Source organism: Pelophylax lessonae (genome assembly GCF_965119305.1).
Source record: "Pelophylax lessonae genome assembly, chromosome: 4".
NCBI classification, from domain to species: Eukaryota; Metazoa; Chordata; class Amphibia; order Anura; family Ranidae; genus Pelophylax; species Pelophylax lessonae.
This window is the reverse complement of record NC_138771.1, coordinates 354,910,472-354,931,102: the sequence shown is the minus strand read 5'-3', so window position 1 is coordinate 354,931,102 and position 20,631 is coordinate 354,910,472. Positions and strand designations below refer to the sequence as shown.

Sequence of the window (20,631 nt, the reverse complement as noted above, 5' to 3'; positions counted from 1 at the left end):
CACTGATCCCAGCTGAGCAGGCAGGTGACAGATCAGTGTCCACTCCACTGATGCACAGCAAACATGGACACAGCCCGCTGTCCTCTATGGGCTGTTGGATGGAAACGGACCGCCTGTCTGTTTACACCAGACTGCCAACCGATCCGCCAGACAGGGGGGAGGGGGGGTACGATCCCCATCCGTCTGATTTTAGCGCATAGGATCGGATCAGATGTTGGCGGGTGTCAGAAGACATGTCTGTTGACATCCGCCACTCCACAGAGAGCAATGGGTGGTCCAATTAGGTCTGCCTGAAAAACTGACAGACGGACCCAAAGGGGCCTAATGGGCCATACACACTATAAGATTTTCTGAAGACTTTTTCCTTTAGACTTACCAAAACCATATAATATGAGGTCAAACCTAAACACTTTCAATTTGTATGCAATCTGCCAGGCCCTTGTACTACATAGAAAAGGTAAATCTGAAGGAAAAGTCTTCAGAAAATCTTATAGTGTGTATGGCCCTTTACACTTTATAAACAGATAGGAACATTTTACATCAAGAATCACACTTTAATGCGCAGTGCGATCTGAGCCCTTTCATTATGAATGGGTTTAATCACACTGGACCACGCCAAAAGTAGTGCATGCACTACTCTATAAGACACACTTTAACCCGATCACATGGTACTTCTGTACCATGCAATCCGGGGCAGGCAAGTGTAGTTTGGGGCATCATTAACACTGACACTTGCTGGGGATTCCAAATGCATTGTGGGAAATGTACACGGAAGACAGGTTTCCTGCACTGTGTTCTGGTGTGAACGGGCACTTACAGAAGTATTGGATTTTTTTTCTCCCCCATTCATACTTAGCTAGGTGGATGCAGCATCGATCGGATGTCCACCGCCGCCTCTAACACTGAGAACTGAGCGATTAAACGCCGATGATCGCTCAGTTCTCACAGCTCCCTGAGCAGAAAGCTGCTAACTGCGAGTTGCCGATTTCTCTGCTTCCCCCCCCCCCTCACTCACTGGAGAGCTGGTCTGTGGAGAGGGCAGGAGCGGTTGGGTCAGGCTCTCAGCAGCTTGCTAAGAGCCAGGTGCCGGTCCAGACACTTTATTGTTGGGATCTTGCCCAAGCCTGGACCAGGTCTATGACTTCAGCAGGCTTCAGCCCACTGTGTGCTGAAAACAGGTCACAGGAGTGCAGAACGAACTGCACTCCTGTGAGTCATAGGAGTAGTACAGCCAAACGAGCATTGGCTGTACTTCTCCTTAAGGCCCCTTTCACACTTGCGGACCGTTCAGATCCGCCCGTGAACGGATGCCCCATATATCTCTATGGGGCATCGGATGTCAGCGGAGACATGTCCGCTGACATCCGATCCATCAAATCCGGACGGATGGAAACCCTAATTTCCATCCATCTGGCGGATTGGATGAGAATGGACAGGGGTCCGTTCTCATCCGATTCCCCTATAGAGGAGAGCGGGGATCTGACAGCTCTGTCTCCGCACACAGCTGCCATCCCACTGCTCAGCGGGGGATCGGCGGATCGATCCCCCGCTGAGAAAAACTGAGTCCGCCGACGGAGCGGCAAGTGTGAAAGGGGCCTTAAGATTTTACATGAGAGGTCTTCAAACTATGTCCCTCCAGTTGTTCAGTAACTACAATTCCCATCATGCCTAGTCATGTCTGTGAATGTCAGAGTTTTACAATGCCTTATAGCAGTGGCCCTCAACCCTGGCCTACAGGGCCCACTAAGGGCTCTTTCACACGGGCTTTCCGTGTGAGAGCTCCGCTGCGGTCCTTTTTTTTTTTTTTCCACGGAGCGGATGACATTTCTGTCACCCGCTCTGTATGCCCGCATATCATCCCATCCATTTGCGGATGATATGCGGACATAATGTAAGTATATGGCACTGCGGATGACACCGCTGACATTCGATTTTCCTTCCTTTCCGTTTTTTGAACGGAGGAAAAATAGGGTTCTGTTCCATTCGAAAAAACAGAACAGAACTGAAAGGAAGGAAATCGGATGTCAGCGGATGGTATTCCGCTGACATCCGCAATGCCATTCACTTACATTATGTCTGTAAATCATCCGCAAAAAAATAGGATGATTTGCGGACATACAGAAAGCCCGTGTGAAAGAGCCCTAACAGGCCAGATTTGCAAGATAACTGAAATACATCCCAGGTGATATCATTTGCTGCTCAGTGATTGCAGTACTCTTGTCTGCATCTCCCCAAGGTAATACTTAAAATCTGGCCTGTTAGTGGGCCCTGAGGACCGGAGTTGAGGACCACTGCCTTATAGGATGTGTAGTTCCGCAACAGCCGGAGGGCCGTAGTTTGAGGATCCCTGTTTTACATTAATGACTAAAAGCTGATCATCGTAAGTGTTTGTTGCAACACTAACTACTACTACATCCGCTGGACAGATTTGTCTGTTGAAAAACAACAGACTTACTGGCTGGATCACCAGGTGAAATTGAAGGCCTAAAAAAAAGTAAACAAATACAGCCATCACATCTAAGGAGATGGCATTTTTGGTTTAATCCCGCTTTAAGTATCCTTATCTTGGGGTGTAAGCTCAGACGGAATTAAACTGATGTCTGAACTGTCTGTATTGCCCCACAGTGATTCACAGTGTGATTCCCCATTTCCCAGGGCAGGTATGAATGTGATTGGCTGACGTGGGGTAACCCATGGCAGACGCTGGAGGCCTTGTATATTCTCCTGGCTGACTGAGGAGTGTAAACAAAACTGCCTGTAATCCGGGGATGTCTGTCAGGACCCCCCCGATCACACATCATCACCCCTCCCTGGTGACAACACATGTGTTAATGGGGGAGAGGGACCCCCTGCTGAGGGGTGATCGGGTCAGCAACAGCCATGGAGGAGGGGCAGGTGATCCTGGAAGCTAGCACTCCCTGTACACTTCTGTGATGGCGCAGCCACACGGACACAGTCCACAGTCCAGGCCATTTATTTACCTTCAGCTCCACCTCCTGTGAGGCCTCCGGCCCGGGCGCTGCCACAGCAGCCAAGTCGTCTCCTTCTTCTTCCTCCTCCGCCTCCTCCCCCACCGGGCGGTACGGGGGGTTAGAGCCCAGTGTGTCTCCTCTCAGCACCACCGCCGCGCTTCCAATGTCCTCTCCGCTGCCAGACACCTCATTATTCGCCCGCCGTGTGTCTCTTCCCTCTCGGCGATAGAGCAGACCGTGTCTCCGTAGCTCTCCCGGTGTTTCTGCTCTCTCCCGGTCTCGGTGTCTCTCAGCTAGTGTTGGGAGGGGCTCCACTCCAGTCACGTGACGTACCACAAGGCGGCGCTTACCCAGGCCTTCTCTGGGCCTAGGCGCGAGCTGGGTAGTCAGTGCTAGAGGGCGCATGCGTACGGAGCTAGCCGGTCAAAGGGCAGGTCACTGGAACGTTGTGTCGCCTGCTAGGAGTTTGGTGGCCATATTGTTGGTTGAACTCCCTTTGCGAGCTTCAGCAATTTTAGAAATTGCAAATATTAACTTACAGGTAAGTAATTGTAAAGCAAAATGTGCGCGAGGAAGACTTTTGTTTCGATTTTAGTCTGATAACATGAACATAAATAGACTGGGGTGCCATCTAGTGGAATCTGTGAGCATTGCATCTAAGTGGTTTTAAACATCAGTCCAGAAATATGAACAAAGTATATCCCTCTAGTGCATGGGTGTCCAACCTTTTGGCTTCCCTGGGCCACATTGAGTGTAGATACATTTTCTCGGGCCGCATATAAAATAAATACTATAGTTAAAGTATATAAGTAATAAAACGCAGCTGCGCCCAAACCACGCTGCCGCCCCTCCCCCCCAGCACTAATTTAACACAACTAGAGGATGATCCCTTCCGAGGCAGCCTCTGCTTACAGTTAGTTGGAAGCCGCTGTGGCCATGCCCCTGACCCGACTTCCTTCTTTCCCATAAAAAAATAAATAAATTGTCATGGGGCAGTGGGCCGCATTGCCTGCGGCTCTGGGCCACATGCGGCCCCTGGGCCGCAGGTTGGACATGCCTGCTCTAGTGCATGCTTTCTAAACCATTTGAAAACAGAGGAACCCTTGAAATAATTTTCAGGTCTCAGGGAACCCTTGCTAAAAAATGACTATATTTACAACTCATGATACATTAGTGTGATGGTCAGTGGGAAGAATGCTCCTTACACTGGTGGACTCTGGGAAGAATTACCTTCTTACAAATAGCTAAAAAGATCAATGGTGTCAGGGGAACGTAAAGCGGAGTTCCAGCCTAAACACACTCACCTGTCCAGCGATGCGGCCGCCCGAAGTCTCGCTCTTCTCCCTCTCTGCTCTGCGGCGCCGGCATCACTGGTGTGGGCACCCGGCTGTGACAGTTTGCGTATTCACAGCCGGGTACGCACTGCGCATGCGCGAGTTGCGCTACGCGTCGTGATTGGCCGGCAATCTTCTGGGACCTCTGACATGTCCCAGAAGATTGCAGGGAGGGAGGGGGAGAGGAGAACTTCCGCTCAGGGCGCTGCGGTGCTCCGAGCGGAAGTGGGAGCGGGTACATGTCAAAACTAGGTACCCGCTCCCCCCCCAAAAAAAATGACATGCCAAATGTGGCATGTCAGGGGGTTAGAACTACCTAAAGCGGAAGTTCCACTTTTGGGTGGAACTCCGCTTTAACTGAGAGGCAGAAATTACTCATTGCTCAAGGAACCCCTAGCAACCTCTGGGGGAACCCTAGGGTTCCACGGAACCTTGGTTGAGAACCACTGCTCTAGTGTGTATTCAATGTGTCTCAATTCTGTCTGTTGCTTTGTTCCTCTGCTATCTGCATGAGTCACTTCTGACAAGTTTTCCTGACACCAACAGAAAAACGCTGATGTTATGGTTCTCCAGAACACAGCCTGTGATTGACAGCCTCAACTCAGCCTTCCCTCCCCTCCAATCAGCTCTCAGAGTTCTTCCCACTGAAATCTGCAAAGTTTAATTTCATCTCCACACTCATTCCTTTTTGGAGGTTCAGATTTAGAAAAGAGTGGGCCGCAGATAGACAGGTACAACTTATGTAGGATTTGTTTTATCTCGGTGTATCACCTAATGTCAGTTACTTCACTGGGTATGTGTGAGGATTTACAACCACTTTATCCACTTTAGTACCGCACTATAGCCAAAAGACGGCTACAGCACTGTACTATAGTTCTGGGAGGGCATTCATAGATATCCTCCCAGAATCCGGCACCCTTAGGCACGCTCCGTGACCACTGTGTCCTTAGGACACAACCGAACGCAGAACGGGTTAAAGGGGCAATCACAGCGGCCCTTTACCATGTGATCAGCTGTGTCCAATCAGCTATTCACATGTAAATAGATTAGATGGTTATCGGCAGTCCTTTTCTCACGCACTGTGTCTGTGTGAGCAAAGGAGTGCCAGTAACCAGCAAGGCTGTCAGCACACTGCTTACACTGATAATCATGCCACTGATCAACAGTGTCCTGATGATTACTGTAGTCCCATCAGTGCCTATCAGTGCCGCCTCATCTGTACAGCCTCATCAGTAAAGCCTTATCAGTGCAGCCTCATCAGTTCACATCAGTGTAGCTTGATCAGCGCTCATCAGTCAAGAAGAAAAATTACCTATTTGCGAAATTTTATAACAGAAACTAAGAAAAACTTTTTTTTTTTTCAAAATTTTTCGTTTGTTTATCAAAAATTAAAACCCCAGTGGTGATTAAATAAAACCGAAAGAAAGCTCCATCCGTCTCAAAAAAATGAAATAATTTAATATGGGTGCAGTGTTGCATGACTGCTCAGTTGTCATTCAAAGTACGACAGCCCTGACAGCTGAAAATTAGCCTGGGTAGGGGTGAAAGTGCCCTGTTTTGAAGTAGATAAAGAGGATGTTCAGTATGGAAAAAAATAAAAGTCAGCAACTAAAAGTACTGTATCAGCTGACTTTTAATAAACATGCACTTACCAGTCCAGGGAGCCAGCGCTGCCCCCACCCAGGCCAGTTTTTTGTCGGTCTTTGGGTCCCCAGTGCCACGATCTTGGGTGTGGGAAGCTGTGGTTTCCCACTGTGCATCCATGAGACACGTGTGGGTGGGGCTCAGGGCACCCAAGCTTGCTAGTAGCACCCACTAATGTACAGTATGCACTTACAAGCTGAGGCTGCTGTCACGTGAAATCATCATGAAGACAGCCCTCCGTCTTAGAAGTGAGCATGCTCTACTTGCACAGTTAACAGTTTGTGTACACAAACTGACACTTTTTTGGTAACCAGTGACATTAAGAGCCGGTTCACATTAGCGCGACACGACTCCTTACTACTTCAGGACCGACTTGTGCATTCCCATGCACCACGACTTCACATAATGGAAGTCTATGCAAGTCGCTCCGAGGTTGCCCCGAAATAGTACAGGACCCTTTTTCTAAGTCGGAGTGACTTGTGTCGCTCCTATTAGAATGGGTCCTGTCAATGGACCGAGAGGGAGCGCGACTTGTCAGGCTGACAAGTCGCCTGACAAGTCGCGCTAATGTGAACCGGCTCTAATACAGAGATCAGTGCTAAAAATATCCACTGTCACTGTACTTATGACACTGGCTGGGAAGAGGTTAACATCAGGGGTGATCACAGGGCTAACTGAGTGCCTAGCCAGTGTTTTTGTACAGTGCTTTGCAAGAACACAGGATCTATGCCTTCCCTACTGACAGAACGGCAATCTGCCTTGTTTACATAGGCAGACTACAAAAAGTGTCTAGGCAGTTTTCAATGGTCTGGTCAGGCTTTTCTGCTTAGGTGGGGGGTGGGGCTCCCTGGGAGAGATTTCACCTCACTTCAGGTCCTCCTAAAAGCACTTTACTAAACGGCAAGGTAGAGAAAATCTGCAACAGGGATAAAGCACTATCAAATGACAGAGGTTCTAGCCTCCCTCTGTGCTACTAAGGCAAGCAATTTTATTTTGACATGTGCTGCTGTTAGAGAGTTCCCTTTACTTCCTGTCTATATAAACGTTGTTAGCAGGACAGGAAATGAGGGTAAATCTCTCTAAGGCTGCATTCACACCTAAGTATTGTTTTTGTGTGTGTTTTGTCATGTGTATGAGCATTTTTGCACATTTTGTTACAATTTTTCAAGCATTTTGGACCTCTGGTGTTTTTATATTAACCAATAGATAAAAATATCCTCTATGACATCATTTGTTGCTGTTTGTTTCTGCTTCCTGTATTATTTTCATCTACTTCCTGGTTTTCACTGTGTTCTGTGAAACGTTCTGCTCTCCAAACAATGACGGATGAAATGACATGCTTCATGGCGGCAATCGCAGTAACTTCATATTTCCTAATGGAAGAAGAAGACAGAAAGAGGAGGAAGACATGAAGATACCACTGGGTCCATCCTGTCATTGCTGATAGCGAACAGGGGGGGGGGGGGGCAGTTTTGGGTCATGTACATGCAGCTGCTGCAGGGCACAGGAGTATCTGGTTCAGGAGAGGGATGGTGGGGCCAGTGAATGAGTCATTTTTTTGTTTAAAAAAAAAAAAAGAAATTAATAAAAAATATAAATAATAATACATAAAAAGTTATTTGCCCATATCTGTAGGTATATTGCTTTAATATTTTCTTGGGGATTAGGGACCACAGGGTAAGCTGTTTGCGGCCCTGCAATTTAAGCTATCTAGGTTGCAACCAATGAGGGAGACCATAAAGTGTCAAAGCTAAACAGATGCAAAACACTGAGCTTTCCTTTATCATCACCATGCCAGTAAAATCTTCCCAATTGGGAAAAAAACTGACTAGCTCACTTGGGGCTTGTAATGGGACTCCTGAGGATCGTAAAGTCGAGGTTCTCCCTCACCATCCGGATAAAGGTCTTGGGTTCAAAAAGAGACACTATTCTCCTCCAGCTTGTTTGGTATTGCTGACCAAAATTGATTTTTGTTAATTTCCTGGCAATATTTGTTCATTCCTGGTGGGGAGGTTACTGTATACAGTATATGTGCAGAAAAAAATGCACACAAAAGTTCATAAACACATGATTTGCACGTTTCAGTGCGTTTCTATGTGTTTAAAAGGCATTTTAAAAAAAATGCAGAAATCTACCCGGATCAAACTACAAAAGTAACTCCAAAAAATTTTGAGCTTGCACTTCAGCCACCTAACTTAAAGTGATTGTAAAGTCTTGTTGTTTTTTCTTTAAAAATAACAAACATGTTATACTCACCTGCTCTGTGCAGTTGGTTTTGCATAGAGTGGCCCGCATCCTCCTCTCCTCGGGTCCCCCGCTGGCTCTCCTGGCCCCTCCCTCCTGTCGAGTGCCCCCCACAGCAAGCAGCTTGCTTTGAGGTCACCCGAGTCAAGTCACAGCTGTGTGTTCATTCAGACCCAAAGCTGCGGTTCGGCCCTGCCCATTCTCTCTCCTGATTGGCTAACTTTGATTGGTAGCAGCAGGAGCCAATAGTGCCACTGCTGTGTCTCAGCCAATCAGGAAGGAGGGAGCCAAGCCAAGGAGCCAATCAGAGGGCCAGGAAACTCATGCACAGCGTTGGTTTAAGAGGGGGCTCAGGTAAGTAATAGGGGGGCTGAGGGGGGTTGCTGCACATAGAAAGTTTTTTTATCTTAATGCAAAGAATGTATTAAGATAAAAAAAAAAACCTTCTGCCTTTACAATCACCTTAAGGCATTTTTGTCTGAAGATGTGAACCATTACCATCGAGATTCTTTTGACTTTTTTTCTCCCTGAGGGTTTTGGAGCCTCAAGCTACAAAATGCTCAGGTGTGAATGGGGCCTTACAGAGGTGAAGATAACAGTAAAAAACTGGCGGGTTCCAAAAGGCTCTTTGGATCTTCCGGTTAATCTCACGGGGAGACTTGAAGGTTATGTTTGTTACTGTATCTTTGATTTAAGCAGCCCATACATGGAGCAAATTTCTTTCCTGCAAGCACAGACAGTGTTGACAGGGGAATCCCTACTGCTGAGCCATTGTATTTTCCCAGCGAGGGCTGGGAGAAGTCATCCCTGCCAGGAGAAGACAGTGAATATTGCTAGCAATAATCACATGCAAAATCCGGCAGGCTGGTTGTACCCAAGTTAATCGATCGATCAACTTGGCACATAGAGCCTGGCCACACATGGTTCGAATCTCGGGTGGTTCCTGCTGAACCAGCCAAGATTGAAACCGTCTATGGCTGGCCTTCCTCGATAAGGACAGGTCGCTCAACCTCTTCTAAACTGATGTGTTTACCATATTATAACTCTGGTAAATTATATTCTCACTCTCACATTTTTTTGTTCTCCTTGACTTTTTAAATATATCATTTCGAACTAGAGGTTGTTAATGATTTAAGCCATCTATGGAAGGAGTTCTCTTGCTTTTTTGGGGCCATTTACAGTGCCTTGCGAAAGTATTCGGCCCCTTTGAACTTTGCAACCTTTTTCCACATTTCAGGCTTCAAACATAAAGATATAAAACCGTAATTTTTTGTGAAGAATCAACAAGTGGGACACAATCATGATGTGGAACGAAATTTATTGGATATTTCAAACTTTTTTAACAAATAAAAACTGAAAAATTGGGCGTGCAAAATTATTCAGCCCCCTTAAGTTAATACTTTGTAGCGCCACCTTTTGCTGCGATTACAGCTGTAAGTCGCTTGGGGTATGTCTCTATCAGTTTTGCACATGGAGAGACTGAAATTTTTGCCCATTCCTACTTGCAAAACAGCTCGAGCTCAGTGAGGTTGGATGGAGAGCGTTTCTGAACAGCAGTTTTCAGTTCTTTCCACAGATTCTCGATTGGATTCAGGTCTGGACTTTGACTTGGCCATTCTAACACCTGGATATGTTTATTTGTGAACCATTCCATTGTAGATTTTGCTTCATGTTTTGGATCATTGTCTTGTTGGAAGACAAATCTCCGTCCCAGTCTCAGGTCTTTTGCAGACTCCATCAGGTTTTCTTCCAGAATGGTCCATCCATCTTCCCATCCAGGGCCGGACTGACCATTGGGCACAGCGGGCATATGCCCGGTGGGCCGCCGAGGCCTCCGCTCCGAGTCCGGGCGCATTATAATGGGAGACAAGACAGTGTCCGGCCGTTGCCGCTACTTGCCTCTCAGTCTCCGCGGCCGATTCCGCGGAGTCTGAGGGCCGCCGCATTACGACAATCTGGCCGCCCGCCCCGCCACTGTCCCCGACTGCCCGGGCCCCGCATTACGGCAATCTGGCCGCCCGCCGCTATCCCCGACTCCCCACTCCTTGCTAACTTTGCTCAGCTGGCAGCCGGCTCCGCAGCGGCATCCAGGCTCCAGCGTAGCTCAGGAGGGGGTGGAGTCGGTGGGTGGACCGTCTGTGTGAGTCTGACTGAATCATCATGTGACTAAGGCCGGGGGTGGAGCTAGAGGCCGGCGGGGACCCCATGCTGCCTTGTTGTCACAGGAAGAAGTGGGAAGAGCAGTGGCCGGCGCCGCACACAGACAGTGACTGAACTTAACTGAGTCAGAGTGTGGAGGAGTCTTCAGAGTGCCAAGTCAAGTTAGTGCCTGCCCTGGAGCTGCATTAACACCACCACCCACGACCAGGACAGGAGCCAAGGCCTCAACAACAGGTAAGGAAAGAATGGCAGCAGGCCAGCAGCACAATTTATAAACACAGTGACAACACCACACAGACCACACACCACTGTCACCGCTGGGATTTGTGGTTCTGGGTGGCCTCCGGCAGAGCAGTGTTCTGGTCTGGAACTTCTGGCTTAGCAGCAGGCAGGCCACAGGTGTAAAAAAACAGATAACAGCTACACACTGTCACAGCACTGCTAGAAAACATGTGCCATGCGGCATGCCAGTTTGCTTGTTACATGTGATGTGACAGCCAGGTGCACATTTTCAAATTGAAAATGTGCACCTGGCTGTCACATCACATGTAACAAGCAAACTGGCATGCCGCATGGCACATGTTTTCTAGCAGCAGTGACAGTGAGTGTGTAGCTGTTTTCAAAACAGCTACACACTAAGGGCTCTTTCACACGGTCCGCCTCCATAGGCGGATCCGTTTTGCTCAGCGGGGATCGATCCGCGATCCCCACTGAGCCAGCGGATGACACCTCCGTCTCCGCTTGCAGTGCGGAGAGGGAGGTGTCTCAGCCCCTGCTGCCCTCTATGGGGTATTGGATGAGAGCGGACCGCCTGTCTGCTCTCATCAGATCCGATCCGATTACTGAACGGATGGAAAAATAGGGTTTCCATCCATCCAGATTTCACGGACAGGATCGGATGCGGATGGCAGCGAGTGTCAGCGGAGGTGTCTCCGCTGACATGCGCTGCCCCATAGAGCTGCATGGAGGATCCGATCAGATCCGCCTAAAAAACTGACAGGCGAATCTGATTGGACCGCCCGTGTGAAAGAGCCCTTACTGCTAGAACATGTGTCATGTAAGGAAAGGGCACAAAAACAAACACAACACTGCTGGGATTTGTGGTTCTGGCCTCCGGCAGAGCATTGCTCACTTCTGGCTTGGCAGCAGGCAGGCGTAAAAAACAGAAAACAGCTACACTCTGTCACTAGTGCTAGAAAACATGTGCCATGCCAGTTTGCTTGTTACACGTGATGTGACAGCCAGGTGCACATTTTCAACTTGGAAATGTGCACCTGGCTGTCACATCACATGTAACAAGCAAACTGGCATGGCACATGTTTTCTAGAAGTGACAGAGTGTAGCTGTTTTCTGTTTTTTATGCCTGCGGCCTGCCTGCCTGCTGCTAAGCCAGAAGTGAGCAATGCTCTGCCGGAGGCCAGAACCACAAATCCCAGCGGTGTTGTGTTTGTTTTTGTGCCCTTTCCTACCATGGCACATGTTTGCTGGCAGTGACAGTGTGTAGCTGTTTTGAAAACAGCTACACACACACTGTCACTGCTAGAAAACATGTGCCATGCGGCATGCCAGTTTGCTTGTTACATGTGATGTGACAGCCAGGTGCAGATTTTCAACTTGAAAATCTGCACCTGGCTGGCACATCACATGTAACAAGCAAACTGGCATGCCGCATGGCACATGTTTTCTAGCAGTGACTGATCTGAGGTGTAACAGTGCAGGAATTGGGGTGATCTGAGGTGTGATAGTGCAGGAATTGGGGTGATCTGAGGTGTGATAGTGCAGGAATTGGGGTGATCTGAGGTGTGATAGTGCAGGAATTGGGGTGATCTGAGGTGTGATAGTGCAGGAATTGGGGTGATCTGAGGTGTGAAGGTGCAGGAATTGGGGTGATCTGAGGTGTGAAGGTGCAGGAATTGGGGTGATCTGAGGTGAGAAAGTGCAGGAATTGGGGTGATCTGAGGTGTGAAGGTGCAGGAATTGTGGTGATCTGAGGTGTGAAGGTGCAGGAATTGGGGTGATCTGAGGTGTGATGGTGCAGGAATTGGGGTGATCCGAGGTGTGAAGGTGCAGGAATTGGGGTGATCTGAGGTGTGAAGGTGCAGGAATTGGGGTCATCTGAGGTGTGAATGTGCAGGAATTGGGGTGATCTGAGGTGTGATAGTGCAGGAATTGGGGTGATCTGAGGTGAGAAAGTGCAGGAATTGGGGTGATCTGAGGTGTGAAGGTGCAGGAATTGGGGTGATCTGAGGTGTGAAGGTGCAGGAATTGGGGTGATCTGAGGTGAGAAAGTGCAGGAATTGGGGTGATCTGAGGTGTGAAGGTGCAGGAATTGGGGTGATCTGAGGTGAGAAAGTGCAGGAATTGGGGTGATCTGAGGTGTGAAAGTGCAGGAATTGTGGTGATCCGAGGTGTGAAGGTGCAGGAATTGGGGTGATCTGAGGTGTGATGGTGCAGGAATTGGGGTGATCCGAGGTGTGAAGGTGCAGGAATTGGGGTGATCTGAGGTGTGAAGGTGCAGGAATTGGGGTGATCTGAGGTGTGAATGTGCAGGAATTGGGGCTGATCTGAGGTGTGAAGGTGCAGGAATTGGGGTGATCTGAGGGGTGAAGGTGCAGGAATTGGGGTGATCTGAGGTGTGAAGGTGCAGGAATTGGGCTGATCTGAGGTGTGAAGGTGCAGGAATTGGGGTGATCTGAGGTGTGATAGTGCAGGAATTGGGGTGATCTGAGGTGAGAAAGTGCAGGAATTGGGGTGATCTGAGGTGTGAAGGTGCAGGAATTGGGGTGATCTGAGGTGTGATAGTGCAGGAATTGGGGTGATCTGAGGTGAGAAAGTGCAGGAATTGGGGTGATCTGAGGTGTGAAGGTGCAGGAATTGGGGCTGATCTGAGGTGTGAAGGTGCAGGAATTGGGGTGATCTGAGGGGTGAAGGTGCAGGAATTGGGGTGATCTGAGGTGTGAAGGTGCAGGAATTGGGCTGATCTGAGGTGTGAAGGTGCAGGAATTGGGGTGATCTGAGGTGTGATAGTGCAGGAATTGGGGTGATCTGAGGTGAGAAAGTGCAGGAATTGGGGTGATCTGAGGTGTGAAGGTGCAGGAATTGGGGTGATCTGAGGTGTGAAGGTGCAGGAATTAGGGTGATCTGAGGTGAGAAAGTGCAGGAATTGGGGTGATCTGAGGTGTGAAGGTGCAGGAATTGGGGTGATCTGAGGTGTGAAAGTGCAGGAATTGGGGTGATCTGAGGTGTGAAGGTGCAGGAATTGGGGTGATCTGAGGTGAGAGTGCAGGAATTGGGGTGATCTGAGGTGTGAAGGTGCAGGAATTGGGGTGATCTGAGGTGTGAAAGTGCAGGAATTGTGGTGATCTGAGGTGTGAAGGTGCAGGAATTGGGGTGATCTGAGGTGTGAATGTGCAGGAATTGGGGTGATCTGAGGTGAGAAAGTGCAGGAATTGGGGTGATCTGAGGTGTGAAGGTGCAGGAATTGGGGTGATCTGAGGTGTGAAAGTGCAGGAATTGTGGTGATCTGAGGTGTGAAAGTGCAGGAATTGGGGTTATCTGAGGTCTGAATGTGCAGGAATTGGGGTGATCTGAGGTGTGAAGGTGCAGGAATTGGGGTGATCTGAGGTGTGATAGTGCAGGAATTGGGGTGATCTGAGGTGTGAAGGTGCAGGAATTGGGGTGATCTGATTTGTGAAGGTGCAAAGCTCACTTGATTTCTTACTATTATTCAAGCGGTTTAGAGCAGTTACTTTATATGAAGCTGAGTTGTTTTTTATGTATCTGGCACTCCCAATTTCTTTGAAAACTTTTTTCGGCACACTGTGCCCAAAAAGGTTGTCTACCCCTTGATTAGAGTAACCCTCATCTTGTGCTGATTCATACTATTTTTAGGACTCAACCATCAAAACAGGATTTAAAGTAAGACAAAAAAACCAGCATCATATGGCAGCTCTGCTCTAAATTGGACCCAGTCTGTCAGATTAAACTAAAAAAGGTACCGTAATCGAATCCACACATCCTGGAACATTAAATCCTGTCATCAACCACCCCGACGAACGCCACGCCCCCGTCACGCCCCCCTCCTGGGCTGCTCAGTCCAAAATGCCCAGGCCTATTTTTTGTCCCAGTCAGGGCCTGTTCCCATCTTTTTATTTGGCTCCATCCATCTTCCCATCAATTTTAACAATCTTCCCTGTCCCTGCTGAAGAAAAGCAGGCCCAAACCATGATGCTGCCACCACCATGTTTGACAGTGGGGATGGTGTGTTCAGGGTGATGAGCTGTGTTGCTTTTACGCCAAACAACATTTTTCATTGTTGCCAAAAAGTTTGATTTTGGTTTCATCTGACCAGAGCACCTTCTTCCACATGTTTGATGTGTCTCCCAGGTGGCTTGTGGCAAACTTTAAACCACACTTTTTATTAGGGATGCACGGAAATTTCGGCCACCGGGTTAAAAATGCTGAAATTAATGGCCGCCGTGAGGAAGGAGGTGGGTGCAGCGCAGGTTTGAAAAGTCCCGCCTCTGGCTGGCCGTCCGCCTCTCAATGATGTCCCTACTACTACGATCTGTGCATGAATGAACTAACAGACCGGGCAGGGGGCGGGCGAGCGGCCGCTAATAGCTATAACTATGTGAGCGCTTCACTTCCCTGTCAGAGGAGATACCCGCATGACAGGGAAGTGAAGCGCTCACATAGTTATAGCTATTAGCGGCTGCTCGCCCGCCCTCCCGCCCATTGTGTCAGTTCATTCATGCACATCGTCCCGCTGACAGGGAAGTGAAGTGAAGTGAACCGCTCACATAGTTTAGGGGTAGATATGAGATTATAATGTAATTTATGCATTTCAACAACAATGTCCTTGGGGGGACCCTGGATATGATCGGCTCCAAAAAATTTCCCCTCGTAAATTACTTTAACCCAAAAATTTGCAGAGTTGTATACACCCCAACAAGATGTCTGTGTAGATGAGTCCCTTATTAAATTTTCTCGCTGCCTTGCCTTTAAACAGTTTCTCCCTAGCATGCGTGCCAGATACAGGGTCAAAATGTATAAACTCTGTGACAGGGCAACAGGCTATACATGAAATTTCCAGATTTACAAGGGAAAAGACAGTCACGTAGAGCCCCAGGGCCGCCCAGACTACATAGAGAGCAGTGGCAAGATTGTTTGGGACTTGGTGTCTCCCTTGTTCCATAAAGGGTGCCATTTGTACATGGACAACTTTTTATTACAAGTGTGCAAATTTTTTAGACACCTTTTTGAATTTGGAATTGGCTCATGTGGCATTGTACAACCTAATTGTCGGGGCTTCCCCCAAGGGCTTGTAAATACCCGACTTAGCCAGGGGGAGATAGCTTGCTTGAGAAATAAAGATTTGCTTGCAGTGAAGTGGAAGGACAAACGGGATGTTTTCTTCCTGTCATCCATTCATTATTCCAGACACAACAGTGCAAATTGCAACAGTAGCTGGTGTTGTTGGGAAGCCCCTCTGTGGCCACGACTACAACCCTAACATGGGAGGGGTGGACTTCAACGACCACATGATGGAGCTGTACTTAATTTCCCAGAAAGCCAGACGCTCGTACAATAAACTGTCTGTATATATTTATTCCAATTGGCCGTGTTCAACACTTTTGTACTATACAAAGCATCAGAAAGAAGTAAAATTTCAGGAAGAGATCATCACAGCCCTTTTGTATCTAGAAGGTGTAGTGGGCCAATTTCCTATTCCAGATGCAGTGAGCTGGCTGCATGAGCGGCATTTTCCAGATGTCCTCCCTGGTACCCCTACCCAAAGAGGACCCCAGAAAAGATGTTGTGTCTGTAGCAAATGGGGATATAGGGGTGACACCCGCTTTTTGTCCCTCCTGTCCTGGTCAACCTGGTCTCTGCATCCAGGACTGTTTCTGTTGCTACCACACACTAGTGGATTATTAGTATAGGGTACAGCACGGCACAGTCTAGGGAACACATTTACAAAGGGTCTCGAAAGATGTTAGATGGCTATCACATTTTGAGAGGCCCTAGCCTGGAATGTTTACAGTTTTTTACAGTTACAGAAAAGTTAAATTTTTTTTTTTTTTAAAGTTAAAAAACAAAAAAGAAAAAGGCAAAAATAGTTGTTTTATTGAGTTAATGTTCTGTTGTTACTGTGTTATTGTTTTTTTAAACTTTATTTGATTTTCCATATAAAAAGATTAGCACACAGTAAAACAATACACAAAAAAACCTGACCTCTACCTTACTCCTAACCCACTCTTCTACCTCTTCCCCCTCTCCCGACTCCCCACTCCATCTTACTTCTTCCTTTTCTATTCTATCTTTATATCCACATATTTCTTTATTGGTTTTCTTAATTGGTAACCATTTATCCCATGTACTGGCAAATCTTTCCGCCTGATCCTCTTCCCTACTACTCAAATACTCAATTTTATATACAGTGGGTACGGAAAGTATTCAGACCCCCTTAAATTTTTCACTCTTTGTTATATTGCAGCCATTTGCTAAAATAATTTAAGTTCATTCTTCTTCCTCATGAATGTACACATAGCACCCCATACTGACAGAAAAACACAGAATTGTTGACATTGTTGCAGATTTATTAAAAAAGAAAAACTGAAATATCACATGGTCCTAAGTATTCAGACCCTTTGCTGTGACACTCATATATTTAACTCATGTGCTTTCCATTTCTTCTGATCATCCTTGAGATGGTTCTACACCTTCATTTGAGTCCAGCTGTGTTTGATTATAGTGATTGGACTTGATTAGGAAAGCCACACACCTGTCTGTATAAGACCATCCAGATCACAATGCATGTCAGAGCAAATGAGAATCATGAGGTCAAAAGAACTGCCTGAAGAGCTCAGAGACAGAATCGTGGCAAGGCACAGATCTGGCCAAGGTTACAAAAAGATTTCTGCTGCACTTAAGGTTCCTAAGAGCACAGTGGCCTCCATAATCCTCAAATGGAAGACGTTTGGGACGACCAGAACCCTTCCTAGAGCTGGCCGTCAGGCCAAACTGAGCTATCGGTGGAGAAGAGCCTTGGTGAGAGAGGTAAAGAAGAACCCAAAGATCACTGTGGCTGAGCTCCAGAGATGCAGTCAGGAGATGGGAGAAAGTTGTAGAAAGTCAACCATCACTGCAGCCCTCCACCAGTCGGGGCTTTATGGCAGAGTGGCCCGACGGAAGCCTCTCCTCAGTGTAAGACACATGAAAGCCCGCATGGAGTTTGCTAAAAAACACCAAGATGGTGAGAAATAAGATTCTCTGGTCTGATGAGACCAAAATAGAACTTTTTGGCCTTAATTCTAAACGGTATGTGTGGAGAAAACCAGGCACTGCTCATCACCTGTCCAATACAGTCCCAACAGTGAAGCATGGTGGTGGCAGCATCATGCTGTGGGGGGTGTTTTTCAGCTGCAGGGACAGGACGACTGGTTGCAATCGAGGGAAAGATGAATGCGGCCAAGTACAGGGATATCCTGGACAAAAACCTTCTCCAGAGTGCTCTGGACCTCAGACTGGGCCGAAGGTTTACCTTCCAACAAGACAATGACCCTAAGCACACAGCTAAAATAACGAAGGAGTGGCTTCACAACAACTCCGTGACTGTTCTTGAATGGCCCAGCCAGAGCCCTGACTTAAACCCAAATGAGCATCTCTGGAGAGACCTAAAAATGGCTGTCCACCAACGTTTACCATCCAACCTGACAGAACTGGAGAGGATCTGCAAGGAGGAATGGCAGAGGATCCCCAAATCCAGGTGTGAAAGACTTGTTGCATCTTTCCCAAAAATACTCCTGGCTGTATTAGATCAAAAGGGGGCTTCTACTAAATACTGAGCAAAGGGTCTGAATACTTAGGACCATGTGATATTTCAGTTTTTCTTTTTTAATAAATCTGCAACAATGTCAACAATTCTGTGTTTTTCTGTCAGTATGGGGTGCTATGTGTACATTCATGAGGAAGAAGAATGAACTTAAATGATTTTAGCAAATGGCTGCAATATAACAAAGAGTGAAAAATTTAAGGGGGTCTGAATACTTTCCGTACCCACTGTATGTACTATCCTTTTAAACTAATTTCTGATTGTTGGTTTTTCTGGGCCTTGCCATTTTTTTTGCTATTACTCCCTTTGCTGCGTTTTTTAAATATGGCACAACTGTACTTTTATATCGTTTTTTTTAGTAATACTCGTATTATGGAATAGACATAACCATGGGTCGTCATGGATCTCCATTCCTGGTATTTCCTCTATGAACCCTTTTACCTCCTGCAAATATTCTCGTATCTTCTTACAATCCTGCCAAAGATGTGCCATGGTACCCTTTTGATTAAATTCTCTCCAACACAGGGGCAATTTTTCAGGATGATATTTTTGTGCCTTATTGGGTGTAATATACCATCTCGCCAAACATTTGTATCGTATTTATATCCCCTGCCAAACCATGTGCTACTGATCTGTATTTGGAACATAGGGTTACGTCTTTCCCTTCTTTCGGGATAATTGTGATATATGCCTGCACGGATTCTTTCCTCATCCTCTTCCCCTCTCCTAATTTATTCATATATGTACACATTTTTGGTATTATTTGTTCTCCAATTTTTTTATATTATCTGATCGTTAATCCATCTGGTCCTGGACTCTTCTTTATTGCTGCCCTTATCCCCTCTTGTGTTATTGCTTCCTTCCGGGCTTACAATTTTTGTGCTGGTATTTTAGGGTAACTTCACTTCCCTCAAGTATTCTTGTATTTTTTGTTTCCTTTTTAATTCATCTTGTGATCCTTTTTGCCTCACTGAATGTAAAGTGCTGTAGTAACTGGAAAAAAAAAAAGTTTAATGTTGCCATATTATCTTTCCCTTTCCTCTCTCCCATGGATCCCTCTCCCTCCTCCTAGCTGTCTCCATCTGACAACAAGCCCAGAAATCAGGGGGAGCTCCTTAGAGCTGGGAAGTGGGAACCCGTGCTAGTGGAGAAGGATCGACAAGAAAAGAGGAGTATTCCGAGTGTTTGGCGCCCTCGGTTTTTTACAGAAGTCTGCTAATTCATCTGGAAATCTTAGATTTGCCATACATCCATCTTTCTGGCCAACCAAACAGGCTGGAAACCCCCAATCATATCGAATCATATCGAAAATTGCAGTGCCTTGCAAAATATTCGGCCCCCTTGAACTTTGCGACCTTTTGCCACATTTCAGGTTTCAAACATAAAGATATACAACTGTAATATTTTGTGAAGAATCAACAACAAGTGGGACACAATCATAAAGTGGAACGAAATGTATTGGATATTTCAAACTTTGTTAACAAATAAAAAACTGAAAAATTGGGCGTGCAAAATTATTCAACCCCTTTACTTTCAGTGCAGCAAACTCTCTCTAGAAGTTCAGTGAGGATCTCTGAATGATCCAACGTTTACCCAAATGACTATTGATGATAAATAGAATCCACCTGTGTGTAATCAAGTCTCCGTATAAATGCACCTGCACTGTGATCGTCTCAGAGGTCCGTTTAAAGCACAGAGAGCATCATGAAGAAGAAGTTTAAAGCCGGATTTGGATACAAACAGATTTCCCAAGCTTTAAATATCCCAAGGAGCACTGTGCAAGCCATAATATTGAAATGGAAGGAGTATCAGACCACTGCAAATCTACGAAGACCTGGCCGTCCCTCTAAACTTTCAGCTCATACAAGGAGAAGACTGATCAGAGATGCAGCCAAGAGGCCCATGATCACTCTGGATGAACTGCAGAGATCTACAGCTGAGGTGGGAGACTCTGTCCATAGGACAACAATCAGTCGTATACTGCACAAATCTGGCCTTTATGGAAGAGTGGCAAGAAGAAAGCCATTTCTTAAAGATATCCATAAAAAGTGTCGTTTAAAGTTTGCCACAAGCCACCTGGGAGACACACCAAACATGTGGAAGAAGGTGCTCTGGTCAGATGAAACCAAAATATAATTTTTTGGCAACAATGCAAAATGTTATGTTTGGAGTAAAAGCAACACAGCTCATCACCCTGAGCACACCATCCCCACTGTCAAACATGGTGGTGGCAGCATCATGGTTTGGGCCTGCTTTTCTTCAGCAGGGACAGGGAAGATGGTTAAAATTGATGGGAAGATGGATGGAGCCAAATACAGGACCATTCTGGAAGAAAACCTGATGGAGTCTGCAAAAGACCTGAGACTGGGACGGAGATTTGTCTTTCAACAAGACAATGATCCAAAACATAAAGCAAAATCTACAATGGAATGGTTCACAA

The 20,631-nt window shown here is 46.8% G+C and overlaps 1 protein-coding gene across 3 annotated transcripts in view; it reads right to left on the bottom strand.

Moving 5' to 3' along the window:
- The window catches only part of AFF4 (ALF transcription elongation factor 4), a 216,451-nt gene extending 213,160 nt beyond the window's left edge, over positions 1–3,291 (bottom strand). For all 3 annotated transcript variants that reach the window (XM_082254480.1, XM_082254481.1, XM_082254482.1), the window contains exon 1: positions 2,982–3,291. The gene's annotated coding sequence lies outside the window, so the exon portion shown is untranslated. The remainder of the gene's footprint in view (positions 1–2,981) is intronic.
- Positions 3,292–20,631: the final 17,340 nt, after the last annotated feature.